General features: G+C 37.2%; 1 protein-coding gene across 1 annotated transcript in view; it reads left to right on the forward strand.

Moving 5' to 3' along the window:
- The window catches only part of UNC13C (unc-13 homolog C), a gene marked incomplete at both ends in the record, with an annotated part of 584,133 nt that overhangs the window by 85,752 nt on the left and 481,851 nt on the right, over nucleotides 1–16,530 (forward strand). The window lies entirely within an intron of this gene.

The following is a 16,530-nucleotide window of genomic DNA, read 5'->3' on the forward strand; positions in this document are numbered from 1 at the left end:
TGACTGCTTTGTTCATTTGCTTAGTTTTCTATGACACCATCATTTTTTTTCTACGTGTACCATCATACTATCAGACAACTGTTAAGTATTATTTCCCAAACATATAGAGCTTTTAAGATATTTTGTTAAGTCTTATTTTGTTCTTTGCTCTGGATCCCTGCTTCATTGTTCTTCCTGGGACTTCTGTTGGCAACCATTTGTGGAATTCCCTTCATTGTCCTCATAAGATACCTGGATGCTATATCTCTTTTCGAAGTTGACTCTGTTATCATGGAAGTGAGAACATTTCTGAGAAAGAATCCATATGATGCTCACTTCTTATCTTCCTTTTTGGGAGCATATTCATGGTTGGAAATGTCTTTGTCTATAGAAACTTTTTTGAAAAGCTACAGGGTAATCTAGTGGCAAGCTTGAATTTTCATTGGTTTGTGTCCAAAAGTGTTGCAGATGTCACTTTCTGGGAATCTTGTCTCTGAGGCTCTTCACTTTGTCTAGAGGAGGAGACTCTAGTTCTCTTAACTACACGTCATCTGTGGTTCTGGGAGCAGATGGGGAAAGAGTTCTTAAAGTTCAATGGTTCATATATAGGATTTCATTTAACTTTGCTGTTCTTATCTCATTCGCAGCATTTGCCTGGATTTTTTAGATCCACAGACCCCCAGATTCAATTTATCATGAGAACAAACCTTGGCTCTCATTCCTGAGGTGTGACAGCTTGACTGTGCATGATGGTGAACAGAACGCAGGGGTCCAAATACTGTATTCATATAGTCAGTAATTCTCTTGCTTTCATCCTCTTTCTTCTGGTGCACACTCCTTGTTACCTGGTGCCTCATAATCTGGGATAAGTCAGAGGTTTTTGTGATTAGAATAAGTTTCTTTCTTGTAGTAACTACTCACTTAAGTATCTTTCCTATTGCTTCTTTCATTCTGAGGGCCTTTCTGTATTTTAATTTATCACCTTAGTGAAATTACAAAAGGGAGAAGAGGTACATATTTTGGGCCAATTCATCAAGTTTAAACACAAGTTCCATGTTATATTTTAAAGCCCTCGGGTAAGGAATAGAAAGGTTTAAATAAAACAACACCGTCTACTACAAATGACCAAAAAACTTTGTACTAGTTTGTAATTAAAAATCCAGAGGCAGGAAAACCATACTGACTACTGGAGAAATCATGAAAATCTGAATATGGCACTGATAGGACTCAGCAGAAGAATGTGAATGTGAGAGGGATTTAGGAGATGATTTCAACCAGACTGAGTGACCAGTTGAATATGGGGGTGAATGTAATGAAAAGAATAAAAAGTCTAGGATGACTTTAAGGATTTTGACTTGATGACTGGGTGGAAGCCATTATCTTCTTTTAAACAAAGAGAATGCAGGAGGAAGATTGGCAGAGGAATAGGTCAGATCTATTTTAGATTTACTGAATTAGAGATGCCTGGGGCTCACCCAAGCAGAGTTGGTCGCTAGGTAGATATTATGTTCTTAAAGTTTGAAAGACAGTGATTGCAACGTGTGCTAGCGCCATTCTCAATGATGTACTTGTAATGAGCTCTAATAATTCTGTTTCTTGGTAAAGCAGTATTTCTTGATCCCTTGAATCTTGGAGCAAATATATGTAATACAGTGATTCCATTTCAGAAGCATCTGCCTTTATTTGAAATGGGAAAGAATTTTAAGACCTCTGAGACTCATGTTTAGAGAAATAGGAAATGATATATAATGCAGAATTTGAAGGCTAAAGTTTGGGTTTGTCAGAATAGGTAAATTTCCTTATAAAAGTGAATTATTACTGATCCTAAAGCCATCTTGAATAGAATAAATATTAAGACAAGAACTTGAAATACCCCAATGACCACCTAAACTCCTCTAAATCTTAAAAAAACACATCAAGTGCAGATATTTTCAGGTGTGCTGTTAAAACGTGACTCTGAGCTGACAGTTTACACAGAATGACTTGAGATGGACTTGCTCAGAATAAAAGTAGCATATAATCATCATTTCACATACTTTTTTTTTTTTGCGGTACACGGGCCTCTCACTGTTGTGGCCTCTCCCGTTGCGGAGCACAGGCTCTGGATGCGCAGGCTCCCCAGCCATGGCTCACGGGCTTAGCCGCTCCGCGGCATGCGGGATCTTCCCGGGCCGGGGCACGAATCCATGTCCCCTGCATCGGCAGGTGGACTCTCAACCATTGCACCACCAGGGAAGCCCTCATATACATTCTTATTTTTTATTTTTCTCTTTTGTTCCAGCAGAAAAGTTATCCTCCTTCAAATCAAGTTATTCCCTTATTTTATGTTCCATGTGCTATCTTGTCATCTTGTCTTACCCACTGAATTTCTTTCTGCAGTCATTCTTTTTTTCCATTAGTTCTCTGAAAAGACATTTAATAGATACCTACCATATGACTCAGGCTTAAACTGGCCAAAATGTCAAAAGTAGCAACATGGATTATCATACTAAATGAAATAAGTTAGATAGAAGACAGATATCCTGTAATATCACTTATGTGGAATATAAAGAAAATAATACAAATCAACTTATTTACATAAACAAGCTCACAGACAGAAAACAAACTTTTGTTTACCAAAGGGGAAAGGAGGTGGGGAGGGATAAATGAGGAGTATGGGGTTAACAGATACACACCCCTACATATAAAATATGTAAACAATGAGGATTTACTGTATAGCAACAGGGAACTATATTCAGTATCTTGTAATAATCTCTAGCGGATAAGAATCTGAAGCTGTACACCTGAAACTAACACAAAATTGTAAATCAACTATAGTTAAATTTAAAAAAAATAAAGACAATTGGACAATAGTGAAAGTTGATTGAGGGTGCACTGGCAGTTGGCAGGCAGGCAGGATGGAAAGAGCACTTGCCTTGTTTTTTGAGTTTTCAGACTCTGATCCACATAGCAGAGTACTGGATCAGGGGGTACTCTTGCTCATTTATGTTCCCCTACTGTGTGTAATGAAAACTATTCTTAGAGTGAAGCCACATTCCTGGAAATGCAAATTCTCCAAATTAGTCTGTTTTTTAGGTTCCTTGCAGCAGCCTCATCTGACCGTACTGACATCAAATACATTCTTGTGTAGAAAAATATCAAAAAATTAGCACATGCATTGCAACAGCTATTTGCATTGATATGAACAGAAATTGTGGCTAATATTGTGAACCATTTTCTTTATTTTATTTGAGATAGAGATCTCTGGGAGCGCTTTTGCCATTTGATATTATACGGGGCTGGGAGGTTTCTGCTGGGCCAGTGTCCTGAACTCAGCTATCCCACCTCAGAGGCTGAGGCCTGAGACCCAGCCAGAGCACCAAGACCCTGTCAGCCACACGGCTCAGATGAAAAGGTAGAAAAAGAAACAAAGATAGAAAGAAAAAATAAAGTTATTAAAAGTAAAAAAATTATTAAAAATTAAAAATTAATAAAAAAAAGAAATAAAGAGAGCAACCATACCAAAAAACAAATCCACCAATGATAATAAGTGCTAAAAACTATACTAAAAATAAATAATGGACAGTTAGAACCCTAGGACACGTGGCAAAAGTAAAGCTATACAGACAAAATCAACAAAGAAGTATACACATACACACTCACAAAAAGAGAAAAAGGAAAAAATATATATTTATATAAAATATAAAAACCAAGAGAGCAACCAAATCCATAAACAAATCTACCACTGATAATAAGCTCTGAATACTAAACTAAGATAAACATAAAAGCAGAAACAAATTAGATGCAGAAAGCAAATCCCAAGTCTACAGTTGCTCCCGAAGTCCAATGCCTCAATTTTGGGGTGATTCGGTGTCCATTCAGGTATTCCACAGATACAGGGTACATCAAGTTGATTGTGGAGATTTAGTCTGCTGCTCCTGAGGCTGCTGGGAGAAATTTCCCTTTCTCTTCTTTGTTCACACAGCTCCTGGGGTTCAGCTTTGGATTTGGCACTGCCTCCGTGTGTAGGTCACCTGAAGATGTCTGTTCCCCACCCAGCGAGGACAGGGTTAATTGAGGAGCTGATTGGGGCCTCTGGCTCAATCAGGCTGTGGAGAGGACGGGGTACAGAATGCGGGGCAAACCTGCTGTGGCAGAGGGTATCGTGAAGTTGCGACAGCCTGAGGCATGCTATGTGTTCTCCCGGGGAAGTTGTCCCTGGATCACGGGACCCTGGCTGTGGTGGGCTGCACAAGCTCCCAGGGCGGGAGGTGTGGATAGTGACCTGTGCTTGCACACAGTCTTCTTGATGGCTGCAGCAGCAGCCTTAGCATTTCATGCCAGTCTGATGTCTGCACTGATAGCCATGACTTGTGCCCATTTCTGGAGCTCGTTTAGGTGGTGCTCTGAATTCCTTCTCCTTGCACACCAGGAAACAAAGAGGCAAGAAAAAGTCTCTTGTCTCTTTGTCAGCTCCAGACTTTTTCCCAGACTCCCTCTGGCTAGCTGTGGTGCACTAGCCCCCTTCAGGCTGTGTTCACGCAGCCAACCCCAGTCCTCTCCTTGGGATCTGAACTCCAAAGCCCGAGCCTCAGCTCCCAGACCCCACTTGCCCCACTGGGTGAGCAGAAAAGCCTCTCAGGCTAGTGCTGGCCGGCACCGATCCTCTGCGTGGGAATCTTTCAGCCTTGCCCTCTGCACCCCTGTTTCTGTGCTCTCCTCCATGGCTCTGAAGCTCCCCCCCCACACCCCATCTCCACCCATGAAGGGGCTTCCTAGTGTGTGGAAACCTTTCCTCCTTCACAGCTCCCTCCCACTGCTGCAGGTCCCGTCCCTATTCTTTGTCTCTGTTTTTTCTTTTTTCTTTTGCCCTACCCAGGTACGTGGGGAGTTTCTTGCCTTTTGGGAGGTCTGAGGTCCTCTGCCAGCGTTCAGTAGGTGTTCTGTAGGAGTTGTTCCACATGTAGATGTATTTCTGATGTATCTGTGGGGAGGAAGGTGATCTGCACGTCTTACTCCTCCGCCAGCTTGATGGCGCCCCTTGAGTTAAGTCTTGAGAGGATAGAAATGTTGATGTTATATGCTAAAAGTTACTGACGGTATGAGTGAAGATGAGAGAACGATGGTACCTGGGACTTTGATACCACATATTGTAAAACAGGAAAAAACATATGTCAGAGGAACGTTTTTTTTTTTTTTTTTTTTTTTGCGGTATGCGGGCCTCTCACTGCTGTGGCCTCTCCCCCTGTGCGGACGCGCAAGCTCAGCGGCCATGGCTCACGGGCCCAGCCGCTCCGCGGCACGTGGGATCCTACCGGACCGGGGCACGAACCCGCGTCCCCTGCACCGGCAGGCGGACTCCCAACCACTGCGCCACCAGGGAAGCCCCAGAGGAACATTTTTAAGTGGGTAACAAATACAAGTTTTATCTAGTTTTTTGTTTTTTGTTTTTCCTCTGCTGTGTAGGAATGACTGTTTTCTTTCTGGTTCTATAGCAAAGTTTTGGAGGTAATGATTTGACAATTGTGTTTTTTTGGTATTTCAACAAAATGCCTTTTACTAAGTAATCCTTTTATTTAAAAATCTCAAACAAGGTAGGTCAAGAAAAAATTATCTGGTATAACAGTCATAGTATTATAGTAGATTTGTTTTCAAGTCTCAATTTATACCAAGTTCCCTTAAAATTGTTTTCCCATAGCATACAGATTCACCTCCAAAGGTGGATAAGAATTATCAATGGTCAAAGGAACAAGCTTGTCCTTCTTTAAGCTGTAACTTGATGTTTTCTCTCCATTTCTATTATGTCTGAAAAATAGGGACTGTAGATTAAAAAGAGGTAAATTCCTACAGTCAGCTGAATTTCTCTTCATTGGTGATTTAATGATTACAAGAAGAGGAGTCTGCTGTGGGGGATACCATAGATTCAAACAATCTTTTAGACAGAGGCACTCAGCAAACCCAAAGGAGGAGGCATTCCATGTCGCTGTTCCATCTTGGGATGGTTTGCTTTTATACATTCAGCTGGGAGGAATTCTGATAGAGTGAGATCCAGAACCTGGAATGTGGGTACAAGCCTTCAGTTCCTTCATTTCGGGTGAGGTTACTGTAATTTCCACCTCCACATTGGGGTATTCTATCCACCTTTACCTTCTGCATACCTTGCACTGACAGATGTTTCCTACTTAGGATAAAAATGTTTCTCACCTGTGCCTGTCTCAGCCTCCAACTCATGCTTTACAAAACCAAAAGCTAGACACAGCAACTTCCCTGCTAGCAGAGGTAAATGTTTTACAAACTATTTTTTTCTGGCTAATACAAATAATTTTGTACTTAATAATCTTTAGAATACTCCACACCTCTTAATCCCTATGTGTACATGCTTCTTCGTAAGATGTGGAATCATTATGAAATAGTGTGGTTTCTGAGCTGCACAGGTGGAGATTGTGGTATTACTATTGACTATTCCCTCTCCCCCTGCAAAATCAGTTAAGACAAGTGGTTACAGTTCATTCCCTGTCAGTCACTTTGCTTGGTGGCTACACAATCTTCCTTGGGCATTAGCAGGGAAGAAAAGGACTGTTCTAAACATCTCTAAGTATGGTTGCAGAGCCTTCTGTTTAAAGTAGAAATATTAACAGACAATTCCTAAACTGGAAAATATTACAGAAGACAAACAGTAATTTTCAAAGGTTTTATACCAGGAACAATAGAGGAAAATGTTGCCATTATTTGGTTTGTTAGGTTGAATGAGGTCTGAATTGCAAAATCAGCTTCTCTGTCTTTAGTGTATAGCCTTGGAGGTGACATTGCTTTCTGTGTTTTGAGCATTTAGGGTGAAGATACTACAGGAATTTTTTTTAAAAATGCATTTTGTGGTAGTTGGTTTCAAGATGATTAAAAGAGACTTCCATTCATCTGGAAAAATATAATTGAATGTTATTTGAACATTATAGCTGTAGCCATATGACATCTTTTGTGTGAAAATTAATGATTATTAGTTTTCCACACCATTAAGCGGATCCTGGAGTAAAGATCAAAGTTGGTTTTTGTGAATTTTCTTCCTCATGAGCTTTAGTGCCTAACATAATTATCCCCCTTCTTTAGTGATTTCCTTGAAGAGAACTGATTAGCCTCAGGAATGACTTCCATTAGAGATTACCAAGCTAACAGGCAGGAATGGAAACTTGACTAAGTCCTGAAGTCCTGCAACTTCAGACAAAAATAAATGGTTGCTTTCCAAAAACTCACATACCATTGCACTTTGTTTAATGCATAATACTTATTTACAAGGTTATCACTAGGTTGCTAGGTTAAGTGATTCCAAAAGTTCATGCCCATTCCAGTGGGTGATGACTCTTTGTCTTCCAACTGTGGGAGCAGGGCATTATGCACACCCCAAAATTTGAGAGAGCATGTTCTACCTTCTTTCTTCCCTGAATATATACTAGAATTCCTGTGTTGGCAAATTAAACATAATTTCACCTCTGATTTGACACTTGGCGGAACATCCTCCTGTCTGTATGGTATACTGAGATGGACATAGAAACCAAAGGCTCTCATGGATCTTCTTAACAACTTTCCTTTGTGCTGAGAATTCTGTAGGCATCAAATAAGTTAAACATAGAACTATGTAACCTTGCTGGAAAATGACTTCAACTTCAGTTCTTATTTTCTTATAAAAAAAATAATAATGCCTAAACCCAGTGATTTTCATCCTCCTGTTGAAGAGAACTGTTTTTGTGGACAAAGCCTTACTTGGAACCCCAGTTACAAAGCAGATAATATCAGAAATGCTGTACTTCAATCAGGGGTGGTGGGTGCAGAGTCCTAGCCTCTAAGCCCCTTTCTCATCCCTGGGAGCCTCTTGGCAACCCAAAGGCTTCTGGGAACACAATTTGAAAACCAGTAGGCAATATGATCTCTAAAAGCCCTTTGGTTCTGAGATAATAGGTTTCTAAGAAGTAATTACTGTTTCCATGTTATTTGCTCTATATTCTTCTATGCCAGTAATTGATGGGAAAGGTCTCTGTCATCAAAAGATGGCATGATATCAGCAGATGGAAAGCCAAAGAATAATTTGAGGGTAAGTGGGAGCCAGTCCTGGGAGGCAGAGAGAAGTGTTACCTTTGGTGGTAAATAGTGGGTCATGAGAGGAGATATTGCTCTTCCTTAAAGGTTATTTGGCTCTCTAGACTCATACCCTTCCTTCCCTAGGGACAGTCACCATAAAAACTATCATGTGTGTTCTTCCAGACTATGTTGTCGTAATTTTACTATGCATAAATACTATCAAAGTGGAGCTTTGTGATTTAAACATTTTAATACAAATGATGTCATACTAGATGATCCTGCAACTTGCTTTTTTAACTCAGTGTTATATTCTTGAAAATTATTCATATTGATGTCTATTGGTCTAAGTCATTTAATGTATAAGTCATTTATTTAAATGTATTTATCATATTATCAATAATATATAAAAAGGTATCCATTTCGTATTAATAGGTATTTATACTGTATCATTTTTTGCTATCATAAATAATTTTGTAATAAAAGTCTTCCTACATGTAATCTGGTACATATGTGCAAAAGTTTCTTCATTTCACATACCTAGAATCAATACCTAGAATTGTTGAGCAAAAGGGTAAGCAAATGTCACCCTTACTGAGATTTTGTTCTCCAGAGTGATCATGTAAATTTTTACTACCAAGAGCACTACCAAATTTCGCCTCATGGATGAAAGTGTCCATCCATAACAACATAGCAGTCTTAGATGCTATTTTTTTCCATTTCAGTGGTTGGGAAATAATATATCACTGCCGTGTTAATTTGCACAATCCTCATAGTTGAAGACTATGAGCCTCAGGTCCATTCTCTAGTACGTCTGTGTCTTTATTCCCATCTTACCCTGAGGTTCTTAGGAAACTATGTTTATTAATTCAGATTTCCTCTTAATGAATGTTGAAATGTACTTTCTGTTTTTCTGCTGGGTTGTTGTTCAAGTTCTTTTATTAAGGATGCTAAGCTGATCCACTATGTATTACAAATATCTTCTCCAGCTCTTTCATGATGTTTTGTTGTCTCTCTTTTACTTTTGAGGTGATAAATTCATTATTCTTATCCTTTATGATTTATGCTTTCTGTGTCTTATCTAAAACTTTTTCTCATGAGACTATATAAAACATATTATATATTTTAAATAAAGAGGTTTTGTTCATATTTAGGTTTCAATGAACCAAAAATATGTTCACACATATATTTTGAGAAATGAATCTAATATTGTTTTCAATGGAAGTATAGCTGATTTAAAGTATTATTAGTTTCAGGTGTACAGCATAGTGATTTAGTATTTTTATATATTTCATTAAAATTTACTATAAAATAATGGCTATAATTCCCTATGCTATGCAATGTATCCTTGTTGCTTATCTATTTTGTACATAATAGTTGTATCTCTTAATCTCATACCTCTCTCTGTCTTGCCACTTGCTTCCATCTCCCCACTGGTTGCCAGTAGTTTTTTATTTTTTTTCTGTATCATTAGTTTGTTTTTGTTTTACTATATACATTCATGTTATTTTATTTTTTAGATTCCATATGTAAGTGATGTCATTTAAGTATTTGTCTTTCTCTGACATATTTCACTAAGCATAATACTCTCTAGGTCAATCTGTGTTGCTGAAAGTGGCAGAATTTCTTTCTTTTCTATGGCTGAGTAACCCTGTGTGTATGTATGTGAAAAAATATATATGCATGTATATATATACATATATATATACACACACATACACACCACATCTTGTTTTTCTAAAGTACAATTTTACATTCTATTTTTATTTTGAAATTTACAAAAATATTCTTTAAAATGGCTGTGTTAGATTGCAAACTGTCTTGGAAAAAATGATTTTTCTCTTAAGTGAAGTATAGTTGATTTACAATATTATGTAAGTTTCAGGTATACAGGATAATTATTCAGTATTTTTGCAGATTATACTCCATTCTAGGTTATTAGAAGATAGTGGCTATAATTCCCTGTGCTATACAGTATGTCCCTGTTGCTTACTTATTTTGTACATAGTATTTTGTATCTCTTAATCCCATACCCTTAATTTGTCCATACACCCTTCCTTCTCCCCTTTGGTAACCTCAGGTTTGTTTTCTATATCTGTGAGTTTGTTTCTGTTTTGCTATATATATTTGTTTGTATTTTTTAGATTTCATGTATAAGTAATGTCATAAATAATTTCTTTCTCTGACATATTTTACTCTGCATAATGTTCTCTAGGTCCATCCACGTTGCTGCAAATAGCAGTATTTCTGAGTAATGTTCCATTGTGTGTATATATACCACATTTTCTTTTCTTTTCTTTTCTTTTCTTTTTTTTTTTTTTTTTTTTTGCGGTACGCGGGCCTCTCACTGTTGTGGCATCTCCCGTTGCGGAGCACAGACTCTGGACGTGCAGGTGCAGCGGCCATGACTCACAGGCCCAGCCGCTCCGTGGCACGTGGGGTCGTCCTGGACCAGGGCACGAACCCGTGTCCCCTGCATCGGCAGGCGGACTCTCAACCACTGCCCCACCAGGGAAGACCCAACATTTTCTTAATCCAATCATCTGTAGATGGTCACTTGGGTTGCTTCCATATCTTAGCTATTGTAAATAGTGCTGCTATGAACATTGGCCTGCCTGTATCTCTTTGAATTAGTGTTTTAATTTTTTTCCAGATATATACCCAGGAGTGGAATTGTTGGATTATGTGGTAGTTCTATTTTTAGTTTCTTGAGAAACCTCCATACTGTTTTCCATAGTGAGTGCACCAATTTACATTCCCACCAACAGTATACAAGGGTTCCCTTTCTCCACATCCTCTCCAACATTTGTTATTTGAAGTCTTTTTGTTGATAGCCATTCTGACAGGTGAGGTGATATCTCATTGTGGTTTTGATTAGCATTTCCCTGATGATGAACAACGTTGAGCATCTTTTCATGTGCCTATTGGCCATCTGTATGTCTGCTTTGGAGAAACGTCTTTTCAGTTCTTCTGCCCATTTGTTAATCAGGTTGTTTGTTTTTTTGATGTTGAGTTGTATGAGTTTTTTATATATGTTGGATATTAATCCCTTACTGGTCATATCATTTGTAAATATTTTCTCCCATTCAATATGTTCTTTGCATTTTGTTGATGGTTTCCTTTGCAGTGCAAAAGGTTTCAAGTTTACTTAGGTCCCATTTGTTTATTTTTTGCTTTTATTTACTTTAGGAGATGGATCCAAAAAGATACTGCTGCAGTTTATGTCAAAGAGTGTTCTGCCTATGTTTTACTGTAGGGGTTTTGTAGTATCCAGTCTTATATTTAGGTCTTTAATACATTTTGAGTTTATTTTTGTATGTGGGGTTAGAGAATTTTCTAATTTCATTCTTTTACATGTAGCTGTCCAATTTTCCCAGTACCACTTAAAGAGACTGTCTTTTCTCTATTGTATAGTCTTGCCTCCTTTGTCATAGATTAAGTGACCATAAGTGCATGTGTTTATTTCTTAGCTCTCTATCCTGTTCGATTCATCTATGTGTCTGTTTTTGTGCCAGTACCATGATATTTTGCTTACTGTAGCTTTGTAGTATAGTCTGAAGTCAAGGAATGTGATTCCTCTTTGTGGAAAACCACTTACGGCAACTTCATTAATTCCTCATGGTTTTGCACTGCTATTTCTTTTATATATAAGTCTGCATGTATATATGTGTTTGTGTGTTTTGGAGCTCTCTGATTCCAATGTTTTTAAAATATGTTTTGTGACAGTGTTACACTGTACCAATTTTCATAGCTTTTTAATTACCCTTGATATTTGTAGGGCAATGCTGTATACTCCTTTTCACAGGGTTGTCTTGGCTACTCTTAAATTTCATTTTTTGACCTAAATTTTAGATCTGTTTTATAGAAGTGTATGAAAACATCTTATTGTAATATTGATTCCATGTGCACAGTCTTTACATATTAATTTTAGGAGATTATATCTTTAGGTACTGAGTTTTCTTACCCATAAAATTATATAGTTTTCTATTGATCTATGTCTTTTATCTCTTTCAAAAATATTTTTATAATTTCCTTTGTAAAGATCTTGAACTTATTTTGTTAGATGCTCTTATAGACATAATGTTATTCTTATACTATTGTGAATAAAAATTTTTGGGTATATATTTCCTAGTTTTTTCTCATTAAAATATAAACATGATATTTCAATTTGTGTGTTGATTTTTATAGGGAGTGACCAGAATGAACATTCTTACTAGTGTTAATAGTTTATCTATAGGTTCTTTCGGACTTTTATGTAGCTAGTATTAGTGTCTGTAAACAAATTTTTTTTTCCTTGCTTGCTTTAGTGAGGTCTTTGGAATACTGTGTTAAATTGTAGAAATGATAGCAGGCATATGTACCTGACTCCTGACCTAAAGTTTCATCATTTATGTATGGTATGTTATGTTTTTAATAAACATCTTTTATCAAGGTAAGGAAATTGCTGAAGACTCTTAGTTTAATATGGTTTTGTTTTCTTCTGATTCTTTGTTTCTGGTAATTAATGACTGTTTAATTTTATTAGTTTGCTGTATATAATGAGATTTTTCTTTTTCCTTCGATACTTTAATGTGGTGAATTGTACTGATGGGCTTTTTACATCAACTTTATTGAGTTATAAGCTCCCTATATAAAATATACCCATTTTAATTGTGTAATTTGATCTGTTTTGACTGTTTACACCCATGTAACCCACTTCACCATCAAGATAGAGAAAATGTTCAGCAACGCAGGAAGTTCCCTCATGCCCTTTGCAGTCAGTATCCCCAGCCTGCTATACTAGGCAACTGCTTATCTGATCCTAATTACTATAAAGTAGTCTTGCTTGGTCTTGAACTAGAGAGGAGTGGAATAATACAGTGTACATATTTGTGTGACTGGTTTCTTTCACTCAGCCTAGTATTATTGAGATCTATCTATGTGCTCGTCTGTAACAGCAAAGTATTGCTAGTTTTGTGGATGTAGCAAAATTGTTTACTTATTGTTCTGTTGCTTGCTATTTGTTTCTAGTGTTAGCTATTAATAAAGCTGCTGTGAATATTTGTGTTTAAGTCTTTGTGTGGCCATACATTTTCACTTTGCTTCCAAATAGCAGAATTCCTGGGTCAGATGGTAAGTGTATGTTTAAATTTTTGAGAAGTAACCAATGTGTTTTCCAGTGTGATGTGTAGCATTTTACATTATCACCTGCAGTGTAAGCAAGTTTGAGTTGCTTCCCATACTTGTCAACACTTGTTGCCAGTCTTTTTTTTTTTTTTTTTTTTTTTTTGTGGTACACGGGCCTCTCACTGTTGTGGCCTCTCCCATTGTGGAGCACAGGCTCCGGACGTTCAGGCTCAGCAGCCATGACTCACGGGCCCAGCCGCTCCGCGTCATGTGGAATCTTCCTGAACCGGGGCACGAACCCGTGTCCCCTGCATCGGCAGGCAGACTCTCAACCACTGCGCCACCAGGGAAGCCCGCCAGTCCTTTTAATTTTAGTCATTCTACAGGATGGGTCATAGTATCTCATTATGGTTTTAAATTTGATTTCCCCAGTGATTAATGATGATCATATTTTTGTGTGCCTTTTGGTCATTCATATATTTTCTTTTGTGAAGTGTCTGTTCAAATATTTTGTCCAATTTTAAATTGTAGTCTTAGTATTTTGGATATAAATTCACAAATATGTATATATATTTAAATATGTATACCTACATATGTACATATATACATACATATATGCTAGCATACACATATGAATGATAGAAATAATTTTCATGTATATTTTTCTCAACCTGTAACTTTTCCTTTCACTTTTTAAATAATTAATTAATTAATTAATTAATTAATTTTTAGGCCATTACAGAGTATTGAGCAGAGTTCCCTGTGCTATACAGTAGGTTCTTATTAGTTATCTATATTATATATAGTAGTATGTATATGGCAGTCCCAATCTCCCAATTTAATTTCCCTCCCGCCCTGGTGACCATAGGTTTGTTTTCTACATCTGTGACTCCTTCTGTTTTGTAAATAAGTTCATTTGTACCCTTCTTTTTAGATTCCACATATAGGTGACATTATATGATATTTGTCTTTCTGTGTCTGACTTACTTCACTCAGTGTGACAATCTCTACGTCCATCCATGTTGCTGCAAATGGCATTATTTTGTTATTTTTTATATATGCAATATTCCATTGTATATATGTACAACATCTTCTTTATCCATTCCTCTGTCAATGGACGTTTAGGTTGCTTCTGTGTCCTGGCTATTGTGAATAGAGCTGCAATGAACATTGGGGCGCATGTATCTTTTCAAATTATGGTTTTCTCTGGGTATATGCCCAGGAGTGGAATTGCTGTGTCATATGGTAGTACTATTTTTAGTTTTTTAAGGAACCTCCATACTGTTCTCCATAGTGGCTGTATCAATTTACATTCCCACCAGCAGTGTATGAGGGTTCCCTTTTCTCCACACCCTTTCCAGCATTTACTTTTTATAGATTTTTTGATAATGGCATTCTGACTGGTGTAAGGTGATACCTCACTGCAGTTTTGATTTGCATTTCTCTAATAATTAGTGATGTTGAGCATCTTTTCTAATGGCAACGTCAAGCTTATTGTAGCTTCAGAAAATTAATTGGATACATTTACTTCTGTTTCCATGCTATGTATTCTATGTGCCTGTGGAAGTGCATAATATAAACTTCTGTAGGTAGGTTTATATTATCAGTATATTTGTATTATGTGTTTTATACAAACTTTATAAAATTTAGTATTCTTTCTTGGAGATTTTCCTACTGATTCAGCATTTTTTTTAGTAATTATTGGTTTGTTTAGTTTTTGTATTTTGTGTAAATTGTGGTAGGTTGTCTTAGAAAATTCATATTTTGGTAACAATGTTTTTAGACAATTACCCATTTCTTGAAGTTTTAACATTGATTGACATAAAGATGTTTATAGCACACTCGAACTTTTTAAATCTCCACTTCATCTTGGGTTATCTCTTTTACATAATATTGTTCAAATGTACATTACTTTTTCTTAATCAGCCTTGGTTAAGATTTATACTCTTATTAAAAAGTTTTCAGTTGTTTTATACAGCAGGTTCTTATTAGTTATCCATTCTATACATATCAGTGTATACATGTCAATCCCAATCTCCAAATTCATCCCACCACTGCCCCCCCGCCCCACTTTCCCCCCTTGGTGTACATACGTTTGTTCTCTACATCACTGCCTCTGTTTTTGCCTTGAAAACCAGTTCATCTGTACCATTTTCCTAGAATCCACATATATGTGTTAATATACGATATTTTTTTTTCGCTTTCTGGCTGACTTCACTGTTTATGACAGTCTCTAGGTCCATCCTCATCTCAGAAATGACCCAATTTCATTCCCTTTGGTAGCTGAGTAACATTCCATTGTATATATTTACCACATCTTCTTTATCCATTCATCTGTCGATGGGAAGTTAGGTGCTTCCATGACCTGGCTATTGTAAATAGTGCTGCAGTGAATATTGGGGTGCATGTGTCTTTTTGAATTATTGTTTACTCTGGGTATATGCCCAGTACTGGGACAGGTGGGGCATATGGTAATTCTATATTTAGTTTTTTAAGGAACCTCCATACTGTTTTCCATATTGAGGACATAGTTGTATCAATTTACATTCCCACCAACAGTACAAGAGGGTTCCCTTTTCTCCACACCCTCTCCAGCATTTGTAGTTTGTAGATTTTCTGATGATACCCATTCTAACCAGTGTGAGGTGACACCTCATTGCAGTCTTGATTTGCATGTCTCTAATAATTAGTGATATTGAGCAGCTTTTCATGTGCTTCTTGGCCATCTGTATGTCTTCTTTGGAGAAAAGTCTATTTAGGTCTTCTGCCCATTTTTGGATTGGGTTGTTTGTTTTTTTAATATTGAGCTGCATGAGCTGTTTATATATTTTGGAGATTAATCCTTTGTCTGATGATTCATTTGCAAATATTTTCTCCCATTCTGAGGGTTGTCTTTTCATCTTGTTTATAGTTTCCTTTGCTGTGCAAAAGCTTTTAAGTTTCATTAGGTCCCATTTGTTTACTTTTCTTTTTATTTCCATGACTCTAGGTGGGGGGTCAAAAAAGATCTTGCTGTGATTTATGTCATAGAGTGTTCTTCCTATGTTTTCCTCTAAGAGTTTTATAGTGTCCGGTCTTACATTTAGGTCTCTAATCCATTTTGAGTTTATTTTTGTGTATGGTGTTAGGGAGTGTTCTAATTTCATTCTTTTACATGTAGCTGTCCAGTTTTCCCAGCACCACTTATTGAAGAGACTGTCTTTTCTCCATCATATATCCTTGCCTCCTTTGTCATAGATTATTTGACCACAGGTGTGTGGGTTTACCTCTGGGCTTTCTATCCTGTTCTAATGATCAATATTTCTGTTTTTCTGCCAGTACCATATTGTCTTGAATACTGTAGTTTTGCAGTATAATCTGAAGTCACAGAGTCTGATTCCTCCAGCTCTGGTTTTTTCC

This window comes from Hyperoodon ampullatus (assembly GCF_949752795.1).
Source record: "Hyperoodon ampullatus genome assembly, chromosome: 3".
Lineage (NCBI taxonomy): Eukaryota > Metazoa > Chordata > Mammalia > Artiodactyla > Ziphiidae > Hyperoodon > Hyperoodon ampullatus.